Consider the following 8,141-nt stretch of genomic DNA (forward strand, 5'->3'; position numbering starts at 1 on the left):
TCAGGAATGTGGTGTAACTGACAAAGCTCATGAGTTCAGCCATGTGAAGCGTGACTCACAGACACGTAAGATACAGGGAGCCAGAGGGTCACCTTTGAGGACGCACCTTAGCTGCGTCCAACAGGTATGTCAAGGGGATCAAATGGGGGCAGGGCTACCAGCCAGGGCAAGAAGCTGGAGAGAAGGAATTTCCAGGGCCCTGTATTTATCTCTTCATGCCACAGGTCGTTACTGTCTGCACCCTGCACGCTCAGAGGACCAGTGAAGGGGCCGGGGCAGTGGTAGTGAGAACGGGGACAGCCTGTGTAGACAACACTCCCAAGAAGTTTAGCTGTAAAGAAATGGAGAGAAATAGGGTGGAAGCTGGAGAGGAATGTGAGGCCGAGGGCAGATTTCATGTAAGTGCTAATGGGAGGAAGCCAGTAGGCAGTAGCCGGGAGCAGGTGAAGGTTCAGGAAGAAGAGCAATGACAGGAGCAAGGTCTCAGAGCAAATGGGAGGGGGTTAGGGAGACGGGAGCCCCGGGGGTGGCGCAGACATGACCTGGGTCAGAGGAGGACAGGAGGAAGGCAGGGAGGGCAGGACTGGACTAGAGCGTCCTTCTGCAGACGGTGGGAGCTGCGGTTTTCCCGCCTAGCCCCTGACGCCCGGCGCCTGGGACCGCGGCCTGATGGGATGACTGTCCCAGGGTACAGGCAGGTGGCGGGGGCTTTCCAGCCTTTTGAGGGCGATTCCGGAGGTTCAGGGGCAAGGATTGGCTGGCTGCCCAGGGAGGGGGCAGCCGGTGGCTGGGGTCTCTGCCTGGATTGCAGTCACCTTCTCCCTGGTGGCGGCCTTCAGCCACCCTCCACGCTCCCTAGACACAGCTCGAACCCTCCAGAACTGTTACCTACAGGAAAGAGACAGATACTACTTACTCCACCAGATGGGTTGTACTCTGCTAAGTTAACCGAATCGCTGATGAGGGGAAAATTCTCTTACTGAAATATTCCAAGTAAAAAGATCCAGAAGGGACAATGGAACTAAACTATAACCACGATGCAACTCCTAATGAATCTGATGGATCTAAGACAATGATGGGCGGTCACTGCTCGTGTTACAGAGCGAGCCAGGCATTTACACCTCCTGATGGAAGAACACCACACCCATGAAGTACTCTTAGCAAAAGTTTGACCCTAAGTAGGGTCAAAGCTCTCTCTGTGATGTCCCGTGTAATAGACACTGGCCCTGTATGGCTACTAAGCAATTGCAAAGTGGCTAGTTCAAACCGAGGTGTGCTGTGAGTGTAAAATACACCCTGAATTTTCAGAGAGTTAGTACAAAAATAGAATGATAACTTTATATCAATTTTCATATTGATTACATGTTGGAATGATAATATTTTGCATATAGTGACTTAAGTAAAATATAACTAATTTCATCCGTTTATTTTACTTCTTAAAATGTAACTACTAGGGGCGCCTGGGTGGCTCAGTCGTTAAGTGTCTGCCTTTGGCTCAGGTCATGATCCCAGGGTCCTGAGATAGAGCCCTGCATCGGGTTCCCTGCTCGGCGGGAAACCTGCTTCTCCCTCTCCCACTGCCCCTGCTTGTGTTCCCTCTCTCGCTGTGTCTCTGTCAAATAAATAAATAAAATCTTAAAAAAAAAAGTAACTACTAGAAAATTTAAAAGCACACATGTAATTTGCATCTGTGACTCACTTTATATTGTACAGAACAGCTCTGGATCTAACGACTAGTTTATAGGAAAAGCAGAGGGCAGATGAGCATGTTAACACCCGGAAAATGCCGTCAGCAAAATCTAGACAGTGGGAAACCCTGCTGGACAAACAACCTGGTTTCTCCAATATATTGTAAGAAAAAATAGAAACAAGGAGGGGAAAACCTCCTAAAAAGAGACTCAATATCTTTGAGACATATCAATCCATTCTGTGATGAACCTGGTTTGGTTCCCATACACTGAACAAACTGAAAAAAAAAATTAAGGGATAATCAAAATGCAAATACTGACTACATATTTGATTGTCTTAAGGACTTGTTATTTTTTTTAGGTGTGATATAGTGATAGAAAAAAATAATATAACATTTTTTTTAAAAGTCCATTGTCTCTTAGAGATGCATACTGAAATATGTGCAGGTGAAAGGCAGGTGTCTGGGTTTGGGGGTGTGGTGTGTAGTGGGGTGTAGATGATACAGGATTGGTGGTGGATGATGGGTGACAGTCAACTGGGGGCCCATTACTCCCACCCCCAGTGCCTCTTGGCCTGCACCTGGCTTTCCAGCCAGTTGGATGCTTGTCATTCCCAGAATGCCCCTGCTCCTGCATCTCTCGGAGCCTAGAATATATTTCTCCATCGCCCACAGCAAACTTCTGTTCATCCTATAAGCCAGGGGTCAGCCATTCTCCTTTCTTCACTGAAGTCCTCCCTGCCCTCTGCCCTGGTCTCCGCCTCCAGCCCACAACAGGTAGGCCACCCTCCCATGTGCTACTCCCACCACCTGTGCGTGCTCCCACCACAGCCCTTCGTACACTTTTCCTAGGTGTGTGTCTCCTGGTCTGTCACCTCCAGGAGGCTGCGAGCTCCCAGAGGACAGGCATTTTGTTTAGGGAACAGCTAGTGCCCAGGAAGGTTTGCTCAATCAGTGTCAGTGTGCTGAGTGTCCATTGTACAGATGAAGCAGTTGAGGCCCAGAGAAGTCAGTGTCATAGCCAAGTCCCTAGAGCCAAAACCGGAACCCTTGAGTCCTGTCTCTGAACTCCATCAGGGCCCCTGGGCACGGGTCCCTTCCTGCCGTCATTCATTCATTTAGCATTGATTGGGCGCCCCCTGTTGGTCCGCACTGGCCAAACAAATCGTGGGGCCGGGACGAGCAAGAAAACCCAGAGGTGACTGTTGGAGTATGACACGGAGGAGCCACTTTGCCCTGGGATCTCAGCAAGCTCATTGCAGAAGTGTAATTTAAACAGCTCAAAGCCACGGAGAACCCATTCCAACCAACGGAAGAGCACATGCGAAGCTTTGGACTAGAAAGGAGCCTAGCACGTGTGAAGGACTTGAGGATGACCATGGGCTAGAGGAGAGTGACACACCAGGGCGCTGGAGAGGTGCACAGCGGCTAGGCCACAGACAAAACCCTCCCCCTCTCAGGACTATTTGCTTCCAGTTATGTTTTATAGTCTTGATGATTTTTTAAGAATAGAACTACATCCTGCCCCCTCTGGCTGGCCCCTGCCTTTGTGCGGGCCCTCCCACTGGCACGAGGGCTTCTACCGTAGATGGCAGGGTCAGATGCGCAGCCACAACCCAGGCGTGCAGAGATGTAACTCGATTTCCCCATAACTGTTCTTCAGCCAAGCTCATTATGCCCTTTCAGCTGGGGTCAGAAAACCCCTGATCGTGCCACTTCAAGGCAACTCAGTGATCTTTGGTTAAAGCTTAACCTCTTCACGGGAAGGGTTCAAATTCCCAAATCCTCCCTGATTCCACCCTTCACCCACTCTGGCCCCAGGTCTGGGGCTTCCGACGAGAGTCTCTTGGACCTGCCCATGGTGTGGCTCATTCGGGTGCTGGCTGCTGGCCTCCACGGCTCAGGTTCTTCCACGGGTCTGGTCTCTGGGTCCTTATACTCTGTGTCATTCTTCCCCTGGCCCAGACCGTCTCGGCCCTGCTCGCCTCCCTTGGGGACTCAGGCCACCCGGCCCCCTTTCTCTCGCTGCCCTGAGGCTGCCCTCAGCCCCCCCTGCCTAGACTTTCCCCCTCTGCTAGGTGGCTGCCAGACACCCTGAGAAACATGGCGCTTCTGGGAAGGCTCGCCTAGGTCTCCCTGGCAGACCCTAGACCCTTGGGTCCCTTGTCTTGGACTGCCCCAAACCTACCTCCTGCTTAGACTCCGGATGGGGACAGGGTTGGAGGGAAGCGCTCCTCTCAGGCTCTACCAGTCTTTTGACTTTGGGGTCTAGCTTTGCCCCTTCCAAATAGCGCACCCTGAGGTTCTCCCAACTTTCACTTCCTTTTTGAGAGGTGGGAAAACATTTCTACAACAACACCAGCCTATATTCTTCTCCCCTCCATGGCTTCTATTTTTTTTTTTTAATTTTTAATTTTATTTTTATGACTGTACCGCTCAAGGTTCTCCAGACTCCAGGCTTGTCTGGTCAGAACTTACAAATCCTTTTCTTGCTCAACAAAGCCTGGCTTTGCAATGAAAGCCCGGCTTTTGGGACATTCGGCCCTTCAAATCCCTTTATTGTGTTGGACGGTATCCACTCTCTGCCCTGGAGGCAGTAAACGGGGGGTGGGGGCAAGCAGAGGGGTCAAAGGCATGACAAACACCTCGCTGAACGCTCCGCTGCTCTCGCCGCCATTGAGCAGGGACGACGGAAGCCAACTGGACCAGTAACGAAGGGTTCCTGCTGAGTGAAGTCCAAATGACATCAGGGCCTGTGGCCCCCACGAATCCCAGAAGTTCAGAGGCAGAGAACCGTGGGAGAAGCGAGTCGTCGTCGGCGTAGGGACTTATGAGAGGCTGAAGAACTTGCTAGTGCGTTGGGGCAGTGCCGGTCGCATGACGGCGGTGACGTAGTCTTGGCAAAAACGTCGTCCGTCGCATTAGACTCCTATCGCTAATATGAATTTAATGGGCTTTGTAGTTTTGTGTGGTTGAAATTTGTAAACTTGTTTTGGTTTTTGGTTGTAGGAGAGCTATAAACATTAGCTTATATTTGGTGTTTTGTTTGTCAAATGTTCTTGAGAGTAAAAACGGAAGGGTGGGATAGTCTACACTAGATGAACTTTCCTTGCAGTTGTTCACCAGCCGCCGCCCCCCCCTGCCCCCCAACAAAACAACAGGATCCAGGAGGAAATGTCAGGAGTCTTTACTTCGGGGTTGGGCCGTACCTGCCCGTCCCTGAGATAGGAGGGGGACAGGCTGTAGGAAAGTCGCATTCACCTGCCCCCAGCTTTGGCCTTTGGTCTAGATCCTTGAGCGTCCTCTGTGGCCAACACCTCTGTTCCAAAGGCTCTCCCCTCCCTTCTAGTTCCCTGGATGCCTTTAATTCCTGGGTTCTCCTCCCCTTTGGGGTTTCAGTTTTTCTTCCCCTCAGCCCCTGGAGGGTCTGGGCAGAAGGAGAGGAACGTTGGGTTCTGCCGGCTGAGCATCACCAGACAGCCTGATCATCTGCAGGGCCTGCATGGGGCGCCTCCTAGCATCGCTGCGCCAGAAGAGTTTCTGTCTCTTGCTTCACCTTGGCCGCATTCCCAAATGCTCCTTTTGATTTCTGGCTTCAGTGTATGCCAGGCCCTGGGAAGGGGATGGAAAGGGAAGGAAAAGATCCTATGCTGGCACAGACTTGTTTAGGCAATATTATAAATAAAAATGTTTTGAACCTTAGGGGATCCACAGGAATTTTTATTTTTTTATTTTATTTTTTTTTCCACAGGAATTTTTAACTTTAAAAGAGTCTGTACCTTACTTTTTGTATGGTGTCACAGGTCTTACTAGGGGTTGTGAACTTTACCTTAGGGCAGTGGGAAACCTTTGAAGGGTCTTAAGCATGGGGAGTGACATGCTGTAGGATATGTTTTAAAGAGAATGCAGTGGGAGAAACTTCTGGTAATAGCGGTGGTATGAAGTGAAGGCATGAACCTTCCTGAAGATAACAATTAAGAAATCTGGACAAAATTTAAAGACAAAACAAAACAACCATTGAAAGGCCCTGGGAAGTGTCTCAAAACAGACAGAAGCCAGAGGAAAGTTTACTCTTGGAAAAACTGCCCCTGGACGATGCAAGAATCATGGTGGTGCTCCCCACACTCCACCACTGTAGGGGGCGGGACACAGCCTCGCCTCCTTCAGTTGCAGAGAGTGGAGTTCAGAACCTTAGGAGCAGCCAGAAATTTAAAGGGGAAATTCTGGAAGTGAGAGAATTGCAGAAGGTCTAAGACCTCAAATCTGAATATAAACGTTGTCCACATCTTTAGCCCAGTGCTAGAGGGCCTTATGGAAAAATAGGGAGCAGAGAGGAATCTACCCATGAAAGACAGAGCTACACCAGACCGGGAAGATGTGTGAGTACTCTGCTTTTAAGAAAGAGTGAATTTTCCCAACCTGTAGCAACGTAGGTAGCAGAAGGCTCAGAGTACAGAATCCAAGACTGGCAGAACTGCTGGAAATTTAGGGGACAAGCCACAGAAACAAGGGAACCACCAAAAAGTGAGCACCCAAATCTGAATATAAACTGCCCCAATGCTTGGATGATTGCCAACCTATAGAGGTTCGGGGAGAAGACCCCTGGGAGTCAGGAGTTTAAAAAAAAAAGGCAGCATGTGGAAGTTGTAACAGAAATACCTGTTACTGCACACCATAGAGGGCAGAGTTTGCAGTTTGAACGAGGCAGACTAACGGCTCATCAGAATCAACACCAAGAGTTATCAGAAGAGCACAACGGAACCCAGAATTATGACAATGTCTAGTTTTCAGACTGCGGAGAAACAGGAAAATGTGACAAAAGACAAACAAGCAGCTAAATAGGATGCAGATGTTGGATTTAGCAAACATTTCAAAGCAGCTTTTATACATTCAGTAAAAGGAAAATATGTTCAAAGATTTAAAGAAAAAAACGGCCTTAATGAATGAAGAGAAAGAGAATCTCAACAGATAAATGGAAATTATGTGCGTCTGTGTGTCTGTGTGTGTGTGTGTGTGTGTGTGTGTGTATAAAACTAAATGGAAATTCCAAAACTGAAAAGTACAATCATTGAGATGAAAAATTCACTGGCTGAGCTCAACAATAGATTGAAGATGGTCGTAAAGAAGAATCACTGATCCCGCAGACAGATGAATAGAAATCACTTAATCTGAAAAGAGAAGAAAGATTGAAGATTGAAAACTTGAGGGATATCATGAAGTCTAAAATCTGTGTAATTGGAATTCCAGAAGGAAAAGAGAGAGAGATAAAATGGCAGGAAAATGTATTAATACATACTGGCCAAAATCTCCCCAAATTTGGTGAAAAACTAACTTCAAGAGCTAAGAATCTCAATAAATCCCAAGGAGAGAAGCACAGAGAAAATCACTTTTAGGCACATAAGTCAAACTGATGAGGGGCTCCTTGGTGGCTCAGTTGGTTAAGCCTCTGGTCATGATCTTGGCGTCCTGGGATTGAGCCCCATGTCGAGCCCCGTGTCGAGCCCCATGTCAAGCCCTAAGTTGGGCTCTGTGCTTAGCAAGGAGTCTGTTTCTCCCTCTTCCTTTCCCTATACTCGTCCCCCTACTCATGTACGCCCTCTCTCTCTCAATCTCTCTCTCAAATAAACAAATAAAATCTTAAAAAAAAATAGTCAAACTGATGAAAGCCAAAGTTAAGGAGAAAATCTTGAAAGCAGCCAGAACAAAAAGGTACCTTGCATGCAGAACAGTGATACAATTAGTGATCCATTTCTCATCAGAAACGGTAGATGTTAGAAGATATTGAAGCAACACCTTCAAAGTGCTGAAAGAAAAAACTCACAGATAATTCTATATTTAGCAAACCATCCTCCAAAAATGAAGATAAAATAAGACATTTTAAGATAAATAAGTAAGGAGATAATTTATGACCAGGAGTTCTTCATGACCAGAAATGCTAAAGGAAGTTCTTCAGGCTAAAGGGAACTCAGATCTACAGTAAGGAAAAAGAGAACTGGAACTGGTAAATATGTGGTCAATGAAAAGATTACATATATATTTTGGGGGCTTATAAAGTATGTTCATGTAATTGACAACAATAGCATTAAGGAGAGTGGGGAATAAATAGAAATATATTATTGCAACATTCCTAAATTAAGTAATTCATTAACTCCAAGTAGACTCTGATAAAGATGTGTGTGTGTGTGTGTGTGTGTGTGTGTGTGTATAATGTTCATATGAATATAATAAAGACACATATTGTAATCCGTAGAGCAACCACTAAAAGTTATACAAAGAGATATGGCTAGAAAGCCACTAAAAATGGAATATTAAAATATATCTGGTTAACTCAACAGAAAGCCAGAAAGGAGGAATTAAGGAACAAAACCCACAAAGGATGTACAGCAAAGTGACAGACTAAAAATATATTTTTTTGAAGTTTTTTATGAGAGAGAGAGAGCACAGGGGGTGGTGG

The sequence above is a fragment of the Eumetopias jubatus genome, unplaced genomic scaffold (genome assembly GCF_037043125.1).
Source record: "Eumetopias jubatus isolate StellerSeaLion01/CBP00866 unplaced genomic scaffold, mEumJub1_p1.0 scaffold_13, whole genome shotgun sequence".
Taxonomy (NCBI): domain Eukaryota; kingdom Metazoa; phylum Chordata; class Mammalia; order Carnivora; family Otariidae; genus Eumetopias; species Eumetopias jubatus.